Raw genomic sequence first — 17481 nt, forward strand, 5'->3', positions numbered from 1 at the left:
TGCTGCTAATGATTGGAGAGAGTGGAGAGGGTAGCAAAAATGATGTGTCAGATGTGTCTGAAACCATAAAGATTCTACAGGCAAGACAATTGGACTCACGTCAGTGGATTTTGAAAATACAATTTTCTGTCTACTGGAGGCCAGGGAAGAGAACACGTGGAGTTCATTTGTGCTGCAGTATTTTTACAAACTCCTTATTAAATCACACTTGAAGGCAAGGCGCATTTCAACAATAGCTAGTGTGCTACTACCCTCATTGCTCCAGAATGGCAAAATAGAATAATCTTCAAATTTAAAAATAGCCTAAAAAAATTTAGATGGCTTCAAAACAGAGACATAATTTGTTGGGGGATGTATTTTCCCCCCCCCCTTTTCCTTTTTTTTTCCTTCTCCTTTTTTTGTTTTTCCTTCTTTTTTTCTGTAGAAGCAGTGCTTCTGGGCAAAGGCTGGGGTCTGTGATACACCAGCTCAGTTATTCTCACAATTGTGTCACATGTGTCACTTCTTCTGATCCCTCTCCCCCCTCTTCCCTTATTTTCTTTCCATGAGCTTCTCCTGACCAAGCTTGCCGAGTCACGAGTGCAAGGGCATGTGTTTCAAGGAGATCAATATCAGTTTCCAGAAACATGGCAGTTTCTCATGATTTGTGATACAGAGAGGTGGCTATTTACACCAACTAAAAATACTGAATTGGGGCATCTATTATTTAACCTATCTTTGATTCTTATGCTGTAAGGAAGTTCATTTATTCAGTAAGAGCTGCTTTTCATGACACTTGAACATCTGTTTCTGAATGATGTCTTCAGCTCTGTTGTGAAACTTAAACCTGCTTTGGAGTTGGAAGCTAATGCATGTTAGTGATGGCATATGGTGCAATTTTAAGCTGTTCATGTGTATTTAAAATAAGATTGATTTGCAGTAGTTTCTTTCCTAGGGATGTACAACCTAAACTAATTCTTAATGATCCAAATGCATTAAAAAGTGGTTCATAAAGTCCTCAAAACCACAAAACTCAGAAATCTTTAAAAGCCAGTTTACTCCGGCAGTACTGTCATGGCTAAAAAAGCACACCTCCATGACAAGTGACTGGTTGGTTGGCTTGGTTTTAGTTGGCATTGTCTTTACTTAGCTCACTAAATGAGGTAAAAATACATTGCAGCAATATTGGGTAATGGGTACAAACTGGAACACAAGAGGTTCCACTTAAACTTGAGAAGAAACTTCTTCTCAGTGAGGGTGACAGAACACTGGAACAGGCTGCCCAGGGAGGTTGTGGAGTCTCCTTCCCTGGAGACATTCAAAACCCGCCTGGACACATTCCTGTGTAACATTATCTAGGTGTTCCTGCTCCGGCAGGGGGATTGGACTAGATGATCTTTCGAGGTCCCTTCCAATCTCTAGCATACTGTAATACTGTGATACTGTGATATCCTTTTGGTGGAACTCGGCTGCAGATGAACCACGGCAAATATGTTGTTTCTCAGAGAATAGGTGTGTCTTATCAGAGAGCTTCAACTACAAGCAAACCTCCAAAGTAATGGTGTGTCATGTGTGTATCTGTAGTGTGCTGACTGCCCTAATGGTACCTGGGTCCTGGCTGGATTCTAGCAGGACAGGCTCAGCTCAGGAAGCACAGTTCTGAGCTTTGTTCTCATCAGAAGAGTGGTTTTTTTTTAATATATAATTTAAAAAATATTTTTAAAGGAAACATACACTTGGAAGCTACTCCCATCTTTTTGTGGGACTTGCATTCTGCTGGTCATCATATCTGCAACTACTTGAATGGAGGATGGAGAGGAGGTGGCTAGGCTCTTCTCCCAAGTAACAAGTGGTAGGACAAGAGGAAATGGTTTCAAGCTGTGCCAAGGGAAGGTTAGACTGAATTTTAGGAGAAATTTCTTCACCAAAAGGGTGCTCAGTCATTGGAACAGGCTGCTCAGAGCAGTGCTGGAATCACTGTCCCTGGAAGTGTTCACAAACCATATAGATGAGGCCCTCAGTGCCATGGGTTAGGGGGTGGCCTTGGCAGTGCTGAGGTAATGGGTGGATTTGAGGATCATAAAGGTCTTTTCCAACCTGGTTGATTCTATAATGCTGTCTATTCCCAATATTCTTCCATGTAGGCTGTTAAGTCTTTTCAGATGCAGCAAAGCCACTGTGTTTTTTTTGGAGCAGGAAGACAAAAGGAAGAGCATGAAAAGCCAGTTTATCAGGGAAGAGATGATTCCAGCCTTTCTCCTCTGCTGGCTGGTGGGTGATTACTATTGCAGGTTCTGGTTTTGAAGGGGATGTTGCAAAGTACAAAGGATGCTCAGCACAACAGCCTATGCTTTGCCTGGTTACTCCTCAAGTGCCGAAGGGTGAATCTGTGCTGTGACCAGCATTTTATAGACTCACGATGTGATGTAAAAGGGGCTAAATGTCATGTTAGATCACATTGTCAAGGCAAAGTGAGGAGTGTATCGGTGCTATCCAATTAGCAGCATTGTAAATTGAATCTGTTAAGTCTAAACAAAATTTGCTTTGGTCCCCAATTTGGAGCATACCTTTATTATTTTTAATGGATTGAAGCTGACAGGAGATTTGTGTAAGAAGATTTTACAGAATCCTAATGAGAATCCAAGTCATTTGTCAGTGCGTGCCAAAACCCTAAATCATTCACAGAATTTAGGATGGCGTTAATGGTATCCGAGATTATTTACAGAATATTTTAAAATGGCTAAATATTTCTTCATCCTGTGCTGAAGACGTTCATGGGTTTATGCATGGTCTTGCTGGTAGAGGTTGAGAATATACCTAAGCCCGTTACCCTTCGCTGTACAGATGTGCTGGGCACACTGTCACCGCAGTATTAATTATTCAGCACCAAAGCAGAATGGCAGAGTTCAATACTTGCGTGTACGTGCTGTCACCGGCTTTCATTCGGGAGAATTCCAATCAGTTCAATTGTTTTTTTGCTAATTAAGCAGTTTTTAATCACATTGAGCAGTAAAAGCAACCCCAGCACTGCTCCCTGCCGTAGCCTGGCTGTGAGAGAACCACCTACCGCTCCCCTTAACCCCACGTCCCCACGGCGGGTGCGGGCTCCCCGCCGGGCAGCCCCGTCTCCTCGGCCGGCTGCTCCCCGGGGCCCGTTGCTGCGGCAGCGGCGGCGGGTCGGGCTCTGCAGCCCCGGCCGCCCCTCAGCTCCACTCGCGGCTGCCGCGCCGTTCCCCTTCGTGCCGTTCCCCTTCGTGCCATTCCCCTTCACGCCGTTTCCCTTCACACCGTTTCCCTTCACGCCGTTTCCCCTCAGACCGTTTCCCGCCGCCGCCGTAGCCGTTACGTTACGTCCGATGCGCAGCGGCGCCCAAGCCCCGCCCCGCTGTGCCCGTGTGTCTGTGGGGAGCCGGCGGGAGCCGCGTCTGCCTCTCGGTGCTCTCCGCCGCCGGGCCCGGCCGGCAATCCCGGGGCACCGCGGGGGGGAGCGGCTCTGGAAGCTTAATGCAGCAAATGCTGCTTTAATCGTGGAACAAGTGTGGCTTTGTCAGCGTCTTGGCCGCGGTGAGCGTGTGTGCTGTGGTGGAACGGCAGAAGGACGGATGGAGCAGACCAGATGAGAGGATTTTTAAACCCCAAAAGCAAAAGCAGAAACCCTCGAAGTCCTCGCCAGGTTGCCTCCTCCCTCATGCTTTTTGTCCGTGATGTTAGGCTGCCGGTGGCGGGCAAGCGTCCTCAATGGACACCCAAGCTGGACCTTGTCCGAGCGGCAGCACATCAGGCGTTTCTGTCAGTGAAAGGCAGCAGCAGCCAGGTGTAGTTGAGGTGTTTGTCTGATGGCCTTTTCTGCTCTTCTGCCAGCAGTCGCGGATGTGTGATAACCTCCCCCAGCTTGGCTGACTCCTGCTGTAGTCTGGGGGATAACCGCAATACCTGTGTGTGCACATAAGCAAACGTAAACTTCTGCAGTGGCAAGAAATAGTACACAGAGTACTTATCCTTATTACATGCATAGCCTCTTTTCCATATCTTTCTGAAGGCCTTTTGAGCATATGAGCACTGCTGAAACAATATATTAAGAAGGAATCAGAATTCGCCCGCTGCCTCAGTAGTAGGCTTCAGTTTCTGGGGTTCGTAGACATGTATAAAATTGATCTTATCAGTGTCTCATGATCTGGTGACTATTTAGTAATAACAGTCACACAAACAGTGTGCCAGGGCACCATGCTGTTGAGTAATGAGAACTCCTAGAGTTGTGTGAAGGCCTCAATTAATCATCATAGTGCCAATTAAAAAGGCCATTAGAAATACTGTCTGCAGCCATCAGTCCCACATAGGTATGCTTTCTGGGAGAGGTGTCTGTGTAATGCGCTCAGATTTGCACACATGCTGCAAATGCATGCTGCTTTTTTTCAGGTCAATATAACATGCCAGAGCAATTGGACAAAATACATTGGCAGTGGGAATAAATTTATATTCTGTCTTACATCACGTTATAGTTAGCTTCCAAATTTATTTCAGTCTGTTAAATCAGGTTTTCTAAGTGCAGCACAAGCTCTCATTGGAGTTGCAGTGCAGCATTAACAGGGCATGATTTTAAGGCCAACATTCATTAAATCCTTTCAGAACAGGGACTTTGTCATCCCAGAGTTCCTGGTGGGGAACTCTGTGCCAGTTTGGATCTTCAAGTACTCAAGTAATACAGTTGTGGGTGGAGTGTAGTATTTTTACTTCACATTGTTTATTACTTTTAATTTTTAGTTCTCTTTGTCAGCTGCTTATATGTTCTTCATATTTCATTTGTTTGAATTGAGATATTTTTATACCCCTTGTGTGCCCTGGCATGGTTGGTTTTGTTTGTTGCTTTCTTTCCCCTGAAAAGCCCATTTGAATAAAGTTGAACTGTTTATGAGACAAGAGTAAAATAGAATGTTGTTTTGTCCTTATTAAAATAAAAATAGAAGGTTTATTTTATTTAGGAAGCAAAGCCCCTGCTTGGAGCAAGGGTTTGAAAGTTCTTAAGGGCTTGTTTTGTTTTTACTTGTAAAAGATTCTGCCTAAGTTGCTCCAAGGTAGAGTAAGGCACTGAACACCCCTGTTGCCTCATGCTCAGCAGAGGTGTGAATGTTGTAGAGCTGTGTTCTTCAAGAGGAGTGGAGCTGAGTGGGATGGATCTGTAATAAGTGCAGCACCTTTATCAAGAATCTGGAATTGAACTCAGGATTTTTCTCTGCCTTAACAAATACTGTATGAAACACAGTAGTAGATACATATGTTATCGTCCTGTTATCATGGGAGATAATCTGTTACCTCTGTCTTTTACTTTCAATTGCTTAAGAACCAGACTTTTGATAAGTGGGTCTTTGGAACTGATGATATGCCTGTTGGCATCAACATCCTGCTCTGTAAGGGGATATCAGTTTGGCTTTCCAGTTTACATTAAAACAAACAAAAAAAAAACCCTAAACAAACAGCTTACATGAAAAAGTGGTAATCCAAACAAACCATTTTCAGTCTTTTATCCCAGCCTCCAAATCCCAGAAATTCATTATAGACTATGCATTAAAAGGTCAGTGAGTTACAATCGCTTGAACACTTTTGCTTAAGTCTCCTCCTTTGTATATCATCATCATTTGATCATGATTGATCATAATTTGATGATGATTGATCATCATCAATCATCATCATTCAGTTTTTAATGATCTCATCATAGAGCCCAAAAAGGATTTTTGATTGCAGAAGATGATAAAGCTCTAGGAATTAAGCCTCCAGTCACTCCTGGAGCAAAGAGACTGAGGCCTGAACAACTACAGTTCCTGCAGCTGCCACTGAAATCAGGGAAGAGTGAACCTCATGAAAAGCTGGGAAGTGAATACTAGGTGGACCTGCCAGCTTTTCACATGGACATCCAAGAACTTTGGAGTCAATTAACCATCATCTTGCTGTGTCCCTGTACCCCAGCTTTTAGCCAGGAGACGATCAGTTGCCTTTGTCAGATGGGAGCAGGAGAGTTTGCAAACAGTAAATAGCCATGCTTTATTTTAAGCAGGCACATGTCAACATGCATGGAAGCCAGGATGATGCTCAGAATTTTGCATTCAGAGCAAGATCCAGAGGGTGTTATGAGACAGCCAGAAATAACAATAAAGGCAGTTATTAACTAGCTTCCTTTCATTCAGTGGGAACCCATGTTTGTCATTTATATTGAGACAGAGGGAAGATGCAGCTTGTGAACAAATGTTGGGGATTCAAAAGGGTGAAATTTTAAATGAGAGTCTTTGTAATAAAAAAAGAACATAAAGCTTGTATCTGTTAAAAGCAAATTCAAAACTGAAGCCTCTTTCCTGCCCTTCAACTTAAAATCTTATGATTATCTTAAATCCCAAAATGTAGCTTCATTGTTCATTTCCTTTTTACCAGAATGTAAAATAACAGGAGCTCGAGGTCTTAGTGTATTAAAAAAGAAGTAATCCTTTTTCATTATAACTTCTGGTAGTGTTAATTAAAGGTATTAGGGGAACCGTCATGTGTGACACATTTTTAAACTCTTGTACAGTGTGCTAGGAATATCTAGGAAAGGGATTATGAGCACAGCTTGTTCACGCACAGTGAAGGAGACTGTATTTTATTCTTGACTTTTTATCACCTGCGACTTCATCACGTTTTGTTTTCTTACCTGGCTAAGAGGGAGAATGTGTGTGTGTGTTCTTTGCAGTTCATAGTCTGTTTAACAAATTAAGACTGGTTTTAGCAAAGTTCAGAGTTATTTCTTCATACTGAACAAACCTCATTAAAGAAAGCTACTCAGAATTTTGACAAACAGTTAAAAGACCAAGAAAATTATCTGTTTTTGTGACTGGCTTTCATTTCTTCCTGGTTTTGCCCCACCTTTCCCCACCTCACTCCCAGGTGCACCCTCAGCATATTTCAGGCGGTATTTGGATGTGGTACCTTTGATAAGGATTTTGAAGACTCACATTGATGGGCAATGCTGTTCTGTTGGGATTATACGGTGTTACCTGCCTGGCTTCCTTGGCTCACACTGTGCTGCTTCAGTGGTGAGATGCTGCCCTTCTGCAATGAATTTTAGAGGGAATCTGACAGAATTCTTTGCAAGCATCCTTTGATCTGGTGATGGACATTTTATACTAGTATTGTTCCAGGTGTGTTTTTCTCAGAGTTTGCATTATGTCACTAACCTTAGTGTGTAAAAACAGGTCTAAGGTCCATTATGGCAGTGACAATGAGCAATATAGTGTGATGTATGAAAACCAGACTGGTTGCAGTTCACAGTGAAATAGTTTGGCTTTTAATCTCCAGCATTTTAGGGGATGGAGTAAGGAGGTGGGGAGTTTCCTCCCAGGAATTGTAATGTTTGTTTGTATAGATTTTTTAAAAATGAAAAGTGTAAGGTTTTAGGGAGCAGTTTTCAAAGTAGAATGGTGTTCCACCCACTCCTCAGCTTCCCTGTAAGACAGGAGTAACAGCTGCCAGTGCAGCTGACCTGGGTTTGAATGGAAGGATCTTGTTGATTGACGTTTGAACAAAATGCTAATTTGTTTACGTGCCATGTGGTCCCAGTAGACTTGCTTAGATCACCAGATGCCTTGAAAAGCCAAAGTCTTTGACTGTTACAAGGTATTTGTGCATTTTTTTGTGTTTATCTTTACTATTATCTTCCTGCAGCAGATCTGATTCACTTGTAAGGTCTCTTTAAGTAGGTCTTTTTACTTTTATATTCAGTTAAACAACAACAACAACAAAGTTCACCAGGTGTCTAAATTCAGCTGAAGTTACTGGATATAAGAACATAAACCCAATTTATTAGGTGAAGCAGGGTTTCTGTTCAGAGAGACAAGTGTCCCTCTGTAATAAGTGTACGCTGGCTTCACTGCTTGGAAGTGTTGTGTGGGTTTGCTGCTGGTGTGCTTTTATTTAACAGTTAGTATATCATGTCAGTTAACTTTTTTTTGTTTGTTTGTTTAATTTTGGGAATCGTTTAGCTGACAGCTGACTGACCAGCCATTCTGAAAGCAGATGGGAAAATGGGTTCAGATGGCTAAATCTGTTCAGATGGCCCTTCTTTCTCTTTTTCTGAATCCTCAGGATCTTGCCTAATTACAAGGTGTAGAGAGTGAATGTGTCCTAAATCTTTTTACCTGAACAAATAACATCCATTTAGGAATCTGGGTGTTCCTTGCATGTTTTCCTCACATGAATGGATGTGAAGTTCAGTTAGCAATAATACAATAAATCTGAATTTGTATTGCTATGAACATATGAAAGGGAGCATAAAATAAATTCATACTTCTTCCCATCTGTGCTTGGTACAAGCATTGATATAATGAGAATTAGGTCCAAGTGATTCATCAAACCCAAAATTTTGTCATTTCTCACTACACATAGAATTATTTAGGGTGGGAAAGACCTTTGAGATCATTGAGTCAAACCGTAAAAGCAATTGAGATATGGAAGGGAATGGTGACAGATAGGATGCTTCTGCATGGATGCTGAGAACAGAAAAGCCAGTAGGTTCATGGAGGTCTTGATTCAAGGAGTTCTACTGCTGTCCAGCATAGGAACTGTGAGGCTGGGTCTAACCTCCCTGTGAAGGGAGGCACTTGGTTTATTCAGACTCACTTTGACAAGTGTCCCTGCGCAGCTTGTCTTGGTCCCTGCGCTTCCAGGAGAAGAACTCCCACTGCAGAAAACAGCACTGTATTCATCCTGCAAGTATTTATAGAGTCTATGTGAAGAAATTTCTGCCCATTAATGCACATTATTAATGAATGCCTCCAGTTCATTTAGGATTTTTGTATATAGGAAACGTTTTATATAGACTTGTGTCTGTGAATTTTTCTAATGTCTGCAGCAGTATTTATGTGTGTGCAGGTGTCCCACAGAGGTTTCGCAATACCAGCACTTCAGGAGAAAGCCCAAGATGAAACTCCATAGAGTATACTTTGGGTGTCTCAACTGCTTGTGACATTAAATAAGTATATAGAGCATAATGTATATAATAGAATTACTTGAAGACTTGCTGCGGATATTTTTTGAGGTGATAGAAGATGCTAAATCTGAAAGGATTTAAAGTGGTGCAGGATGTGAGCTGACATGTCACTGTGTTGTTCTGCTGCACCATGTGCTTGATCCAAGAACAGAATATAAAAACAGCTTTTCAAAGTATCTTCGGTTATATGGTTTCACTGTAGTAATGGATGTGCCTGTGGTTATATACAGAGCAAACTCTTTCTCAGACATCTCGGAAGACAAAACTACCTTTAAGTTTTGGTTACAGGGCTACTGTAATTGTTCTGTTATTAGCAGTTTGGCACCCATCAAGAACAGCTTTTGCAGCACTTGCAGTTACTGAGTGAACTGAAACTCTTGTCTTGATGGAAGATGTCAGAGAAGCCTGGAGAGTCCTGTGGGAACTTGTTTAAAATCCCAGATAACTGGAGAAACACCCCCTAGGTGTCAAGTATCCATACACTGAGTTCACATGTGCTTTTCCTTTCCTTGTCAAAGGGATGAAAATGGAGCTGTTTCCCTGAGAAAGCAGAAGAAAGCGGCTGCATGGTGTGAGAGGAGAGGTCAGTAAGGGTACCACAGGAAGCAGGAAAGCACGGTGGTGTCTGTCACCTTCCTCCCCTCCCCAGCTGCGCGTTAAATGTGGACTGCTGTTGATAGAGGGGCAGGCAGTGTTTAAAGAAACCTATGTAGGTGGGGGAGCCAGTAGGTCTCACTGAGTTTATTCCCATTATTCCTGCTGCAGAACCAAGGGAATTCTCTGATAATTCACTGCTGGCAAAAACATTATGTCCATCTTTTACTGCCTCTTGTGCTTGCTTTTGATACGTTGGGTTAAAATGAACAAACTTTAAAGCAGAGACAGGAGAGGGCAGGAGAAAAGGAATGACAAGTCCTAGAGAGCAAGTTACACAATGCTAGCCCTTAAAGCCTAGGGAAAAGCTGTTTAAAATTGCTGAGTATGAAGCAAACATCTCCTGGGGCAGCTTTCCAGCATGACAGCAATAAACACGTGACCAGTAATTCAACCGGACAGCAGAGGTGCTCAGGAATACAAATACCACGAATGCTCTGTTCTGCTTATGCACCCGAAATGCGATACGTGAGCCTAGGCTTCCCTGACAGCGCGCTCTCTCCCATCCTCTCATTTGATGAGCATCTTCCCTGTGAAAGCACAGCCTTTCTGATCCCATTTGAGAGGAGAGGCTCAGTCCCTGTGGTCCTTTCTGCAACCTGTACGCTCCATGAACCACGCTGTGCATGGAGGATTTGTTAAGAGATGCATTGGGAGCTAACATGTCACAGGCAGACTGGTTAGGGATGAAACCCCTTTGACAGAAAGGATTAGCTGCACCCAAGAGGTAAAACCAAGAAGTCATATTTTTAAAGCAGATCGTGGTGCACAATTTTAATTATTTATTGGGCAAGAAGATAGTCAGGGCTTTGTGTTGTTAGAGATTCTGTACCTTAGGAAACTGGCAGCAAATTCAGCCTGATGCTGCCAAACTGTACTTCAGAATCTGAGGTTTCATATGAAAAAAGGGAAAAAAAGCAAAACAAACAGAAAGCCCTCTATACCCTGCAGCTGCAGAGAAAATGCTCAGAAACTCACTGTGACCAGAGTTGTGTTCTTGTCTTGAGTCAGCAATCAGCTTGAAGCAATACCTTTGAGAAGCGTGAACTGTGCTGGTCATTTCAATGCATGTGAGCGATGAAGTCTGACATGTTTACACAGCAGCTAGCTCATTTCTGTGCTGCTTTCAGCAGAAACCTCAGTGCTGTTTGAGAACGGATTTTCTTGGGACACAAGGAGAGAACCAGAAGAAAGGTTTATTATTTTTCATGTAAATTAGACTCAATGTTAAATATCCCTTTCTCTTTTTTCCCTGTACCCCCACCTCCCTGGCCCCCCCCAAAAAAAAAGAAAAAAAAACAAGGAACTTTTCGAATTGTGGAGAGACACAGCAACAAGGGATATTTTCTTTGCCCACCGGATAAAAGTTTAGTCATATCCGGACTCCTGAAAAAATCAAAACAAAACCCCCTTCTTCCTCCGAACTCCTACGTTCTCCTTAGCGCCATATGCCCCAAGTTACAATTATTCAGCTTTTAATACATTGCACTTCTGCTCCAACAGCTATACAATGTACAACAGTTGCGCAGAGTCAGAAGGCAAATCTGTGAAGCACAAAGAATAAAGTATTTGGTGACAATTTAAAACAAATGTAGTGAAGATGGAAGTAAATAACATAGCTAAAACTGGATACAGTTGGTATTTTTTCATTTCTGTATGTCTGTCTAGACCTCCTGTCTCAAATCTACCTACCCAGTAACGTGAATTTCCCTTCTGGCGTCAGCTCCACTGAATTTGCATTTAGCAGGCTGCAAAATACAGGGGTTCTTGCAGCTAGTGCTTATGAGGATCCTGAGGAACCTATTAATCAGTGGAAGAACTGTATGGTTATATGGCTCACATCATGTTTGAGCATTGAAGCTCAACATTAGCAAAGCCCTGTAATTGCTAATAATTAGTACTGGGTAAACCTCACAAGGTTTACTTAAGAGTCCCCTCATGTCAGATTCATATCCAAAGTGTATCTGAAGTATCTGAACCATTTAAGGACCTGGGAGGTAATACTTTGTCATTGTGTAAGGCAGAAGACCTGTATATGAAAGGACAAGGGGATTTTGAAATAATTACTCGCTCTGCATTTAATTTAAGTCAATGAAAATGCCAGAATGATTGAAGTGTTTATACTGAAGATCAAGGAGTTAGATTGGAATAGGGCAATCAAAACCAGGGGCATCTTTCTTAAATGTTTTTTAATATTTCTTAGGGAAGAGATAATGGAGGACTGTGAGAGAATAGCAAGGGGAGTGCAGGAAGGGAAAATCAGGATCAGAGGTCACACCTGTGTGAAGCCATGGTTTGAAAATGACAAGTAAAAATAGAAATACGCTTCACTTGAGGGTGACGGATTCCTTGACCTGAGGAGGAAGACTAGAGGAGCTAACACTGTGGAGATGCTAGTTTGATGATGGCAGTTACAGGTGAAAGAGTTTGCTGTGAAAAATACAGAGGGAAAAAATGACTGCTCTTAATTTTGTATTGGTTCTCATGGCCCTGGGCCTCAATTGCCAGGGTAGCTGTGCTGTTCTGCAGCGTGGCAGTAACACTTTGAGTTTGCCCTTTTTTTTCACAATTTCAATGTGATTCTGCCATCCCTGTTTTCTCCATCTCTTCCCAGCATGCCTTTACTTTGTCTATGCTTCGCTTCTTCAGCAAAGAATACTGGAGTATTCCTCACCATCCGCCTGCCTCTTTCTTCTGGCAACACAAAACTCTTCAGCTGGCCTCATAAAATTGTTAAACTGATGAACAAGGCTAACAGAATCAATATTGCTGTACCTGGGACTCTACATACATTTTCCATGATGTGGGAGGTGGGATCAGTTATATCATGCTTCCCATCCCTTGTATCCCAAGGGCAGGGAACATTTGCCAACGGTCTATAACTTCACATCTCTGCAGGCAAAAAAAAGTCTTGTCAGCTTTATACATACTGAGACAAAGAAGTGTGTTAAGGGCTGCTGCCTGCTTCTGTTCAAACATGAAGCATGGATTTGAGGTTAACAGAAGTCTGTTTGCTTAAAAGAGGTTCTGATCGAGATGAATTATGGAAATAGCAATACATACCACATTTTAAATTATAATAAACTGACTATTAACATTGAAGCTCCAGGCAAACATTAGCAGCAGCCTGAACCACCTACTTTATGTACCTAATTCCTTCATAGCACTCAGCATGAGAAGCCAAAGCAGCTCTGGACGCCAAAATGGTGTTCTTAAAGGCCCAAATAGCCAAAAGTGTTTCAGAACACCATCTTCGTGGGTTTATTCCTCTGTGTGTGGGTTTTGGTCATAACTGGCCATGCAAGTCCCTTATGGTGTGTGACATCAATCCATTTCTCAACTAAAAATACTTAGTACACCACAGTTCAGTGTCGTGCAATTAAGCATATGCTTGGGCACGATGATGCCAAGTGTTACTTTGTTTTGAAATACCCTGTATGGAAAATTGGGAAAAAATAAATAGTGAAATGCCATGTTTAGCATAGTTCCCTTCTTTTGCAGTTCTTTTTAAAAATGTACCAAAGATTTCTTCTAAAGAGTTGAGTTTAAAATAGATAATCTTCCATACATCGGGTCAGGGTTTAATTGCTTGCCCACCCAGTTGGGAGTTATCTGCTACTTGCCAAGTTCTGATCTGTACATTGTCTAACACCAGTTTTAGAGATTATCAACTCAAATGACCCATTTGGGGAACAGTTACAGCCATAGGTCTCTCCCCCTTTCCGTTTGCTGGACTTGAAGTCTGATTAGTGTTTAGACATTGCTTTGAGATAACGATAATGTGCCTTTTAATTAGCATCAATATTTCTAATCTTTTGGGAAATCATAATGTGCTTCTTTTTTACACTGTGACTGTTGACAGATGGCCACTTATTAAACATCATTAAATTCTGCTATCAGTCATTTTTTTGTGCTTTTTAAAATACGCTGTCATTTAAATGAAATGATATATAGGATGAAAGGTTTTCACACTGGGTTGTGTAACTTTGTTGCGGTGCTTCAACATTATTTGTTGGAGGCCCTGTTTTTGAGACATAAAGTATACTCTCCCGTGCCTTGTTAACTTGTCATTTCAGTGTGTATCTGTATGTTAAAAGTGGCTCTTGTATGGAAGTAACTGGAATACTTCTGAGACAAAGCCACTGTTTAAACATTTAAAAACTTGAACTTTTGAGAAGCCTGTGTTTATATGCAGAAAGCATTTAATGCATTTGCACAGGAATTCATGCTATTAGGTGTTTTTGTGAATGCCCAGGAAAAGTGAAGATGAATTCCTGTACATTATCTGCAGCAGTGCTTTATTTGACTTGATGCATTCTTGGCTAGACCCCCTAATCTGTTTTTTGTGAAGCTTTGTTTAATCGGTACAGTTACAATGTGCATTGTGTCCTTCCTCATCTTAGTAGCAGTATTAATTTGCAGGAAGGGACAAAAATGATCTTGCGGAGTTATCAAGCGGTGTTTAGGCTTTTTGAATGCTAATTGATTCAGAGCTCAAATGCTGTACCTGCTGTTTAAAAGGCTGGCAGCTTGTATTCATCACCTGAGTGACAGCTGTTCCCAGCCTTTTTTACTCTTAAAAGGAGTGGGCAAGTTTAACTCCTTCCATGCTGATGACTGCCCTATTGAAGATTGGTATGTTCAAAATCTAAATCAGCAAATTATTGTCTTCAACAGTTTTGCTGATTTTGATAGCATATTAGAGAAAGGTACAGTGACAGTATATTGTGAAGAGAAATTGCTAAATATTTCTCCTGTATACTCTTAGTTTTCCTGGGCAGCAAAAAAGAGTCTCTCTGACATTTGTTGCCAGAGCCAGATCCTCCGTATAAGGTTGAAGAGAAAGAATTAAAATATTGCTGAGTCAGACTTGAACGCTTACAGTGAGTGTGGGATCTGGAGAATTTTTCTCTTGGAGTCAAATCTCTTTTTTTTTTTTATACTTACTGGACTGGTTGTCTTTGCTAGTAAAAAAGAGGGCTGAAAAGCATGCAGGTAATTTAATCTGAGAAAGAGTATCCTCTGATATACTGCAGATGTTCATATGCAGATTGGAGAGGACAACACAGTTTGCCTGAATGACTGAGGAAGTGAGGTACTGATAGTGCATCGCGTTTCTCCTTTTTTCACAGAGCAACTAGTAATTAAAATATATCTCTTCATTCCAACCCTTCGTTCCCTCCTGCCTCCAGTCAAAACATTTTAATTATACTATATTCTTTTGGGGGGAAACATGAGACATATCAACAGTTGTCTTGAGTCAAAGGGTATTGCTGAACTCCTGATACCAAACAAAATTCCACAAAAGCTTCCACTTAGTATTTTAGGGTAAATTCAAGGGGTTTTCCTTTTTCCTACTTTAAAGACCAATAAAGTCTGGTATGTGCTTTGCTATCCAAGTATTTCAGCAATAAGAATGTACAGTAGACATGTCATAAGAATTATAAAGTCTTCATATGCATTTTGGAGGCTCCATATCTTCAGGGGAGCTCAGGGTGGACTTGGCTAAAGCCTCTGAGCTTTGATTCTGCTCACATTGGGTTTTATGCATTCTGATTCAGTAAATCTCATTAAGCGCTTGTTTAACGTCCAGTATTCACTGAAAGTTCTGTTGACTTCAATAGCAGATTAAGCACATGCTGAAATGTTGTTCAGAGCCTTAGGGAAAGGTGATTAAACTGAAGAACAAAGCTGTGCATTTAAAATATTTTAACTCATTAAAATCCAGTAGATTTACTGATAGTAATTCACTGGATACTCTGTATTGAAAGTAAAACAATTGCCTTATATTTGGCTGTCTCTCTTGTGCAGTTTGGAACACCAACATGACTATACTAACTGGGTATTTCTGCTGTGACAATACATTTCCTTTTACTTTTGACCCACTGTTCTATTCTTATAAATAATTAGTGATTCTAATGAATGATTGAGAATATAATGGGAAATAAAAAGTTTTCCAAGCTTGTTTACAAAGGTCTTAAAAATCAAAATAATTTTAGAGAAATTGTTGTCTTGTTTCGAGTTATTCAAATATCTTTTGTTATTACTCATTAACTTCAAAAGATGTTTCTAGTTTCCATGCACAGGGATGATTTTTTTTTTATTAAGCCTTAGCAGTATTATCTTTGTGTTCTTTGTGTGTGGATATTTGTGGAATTTGATACAGAGTAATTAAAACTCATGCTTTGGCAAGACTGAGAAGTAGTCTTTGAATTAGCGTGTAGGATGCTCTAATGAGTCAAGCAAGCATTAAGAAAATGCACTGCACTGTGTAGTTCTGTATTTAGTGTGCTGCTTATTAAAAACTCCCTCAACTTTTAGACTTCTGTGAAATACTTTCTGTAGGGGAGATGTGCTGCTCTCTAGCCCACAGGGAGAAGGTTCTAAAATAACCCCATAATGATTCAGCAATCAGAAGGTTTCTTAAATGCTTGGGACAGGGGTAGGGGGCAACAGGAGGTTAGAGGGGAGGTTGTTTAGTGTTTTATTCTTTTTATTTGGTTAACCAAAGAGGAAATAACCAGACCAAGACTCCATATTTTGGGAGAATGGACATGGCATCATTACCTTTCCCAAGTTCCTGTTCTGGAACGGTTACTGTGTGTGCAAAATCATGAGCTCATTGAGATCTTGGAGTGATTTATTTGGGGTCTGCAGCTTCTTGAGGTAAATCAGAGTGAGAAAACTACATAGTTGTTGTTGCTGCTGCAGTGTTAAAGTCTGACGATGTTTCAGTCTCGGTGTGTGCACTGAGTCAGACCAAGAAACCATCGAGTCTGCTGATTCCTGTTTGCTTCTTGACCTTTTGGCAAAGATCAAGTGGAGCATATGTTTTTATCAGTTTAATATCTGTTATGTCCTCAACTTGAGGATTTTATATTAAATGAGTTTGGGGACTGGGAAATGTACTTGGAGCTTACGCCATCCTCTCCATGCACGAACCTGGCTGTTGCTGTGTTTCTAGACTGGTGTGAAAAGAAAAAGGAAAAAAAGGCAGTAAGTCCCCTAATGACCATAAATGAATACGAAGGGAAGAGGAGGAACAGAGCAAGCATATCTTATCCTTCTCTAAAGTACTCGCTTAATCTCCACCTATTTTCAGCTCAGGAGTTTTCTTGAGGCTCAGCAAAAACCCTCAACAAATAAAATAACACTTCTGATTGCATTTTAATCTTGTTTTCACTGTCTTCTCAATCCATATCAATATCCATTTTCTAACGTATGGTATTATAACATCAGGTTATCACCTTCAGGACTGGGCATTACTTTGTACTTACCAGTTAAAGTGAGTCTACACTCTCATCCTTGTTGAAGAGCAAGTCATTGAATAATTGGTGTTTATTTTCACTGACCACTCATATCGGTGCTGTTTTTCTGGAAAATGAGATAAAATAGCAGTTGGAAATAACTGAAAAAAAAAAAAAAAAGAGAAGCTACACCTCATCATGGTGAAATGGTGCATGTAGGATTTGATTTGGTTTGATTAAAGGCCATTGGAAAGAATTAATGCAATCAGGTTCTTCGAGGACACACTGCAGTCATGAATGTTTAAAAATATATTCAGAAATACACCCAAAACTATGGAGATTTGGTCTTCACTTGAGTGGTTTTGATTAATTAAATACCAGCTTATGCCATTCTATAAACTGAAGGTCCAGAACTGTCCATACCTGTCGCAGGGGGTGGCTAGCAAAAGCTGGTTTTATTTGGCCTATGACATAGTTACCACTGAGGTCTGTGTAGTGCAGCAGGTGATGACATAAACATCTTTTGAAGCAGAATCAAGCCACTAAAGGCCAAGTTGACGTGACAGGGTGAAGACTGGAAGTTGCATTAGA

The 17481-nt window shown here is 41.1% G+C and overlaps 1 protein-coding gene and 1 non-coding gene across 7 annotated transcripts in view; both read left to right on the forward strand.

Moving 5' to 3' along the window:
- MACROD2 (mono-ADP ribosylhydrolase 2) overlaps positions 1–17481 on the forward strand; it is an 895555-nt gene that overhangs the window by 395151 nt on the left and 482923 nt on the right. The gene's annotated exons all lie outside the window — the stretch shown is intronic.
- Positions 16433–16622, forward strand: LOC134160201 (U2 spliceosomal RNA). The gene has a single exon (XR_009963478.1). It is a non-coding gene; the product is annotated as a U2 spliceosomal RNA (small nuclear RNA).

Source organism: Pezoporus occidentalis, unplaced genomic scaffold (genome assembly GCF_034315485.1).
Source record: "Pezoporus occidentalis ecotype Australia unplaced genomic scaffold, CSIRO_AGI_Poc_V1 ctg10, whole genome shotgun sequence".
Classification (NCBI taxonomy): Eukaryota; Metazoa; Chordata; class Aves; order Psittaciformes; family Psittacidae; genus Pezoporus; species Pezoporus occidentalis.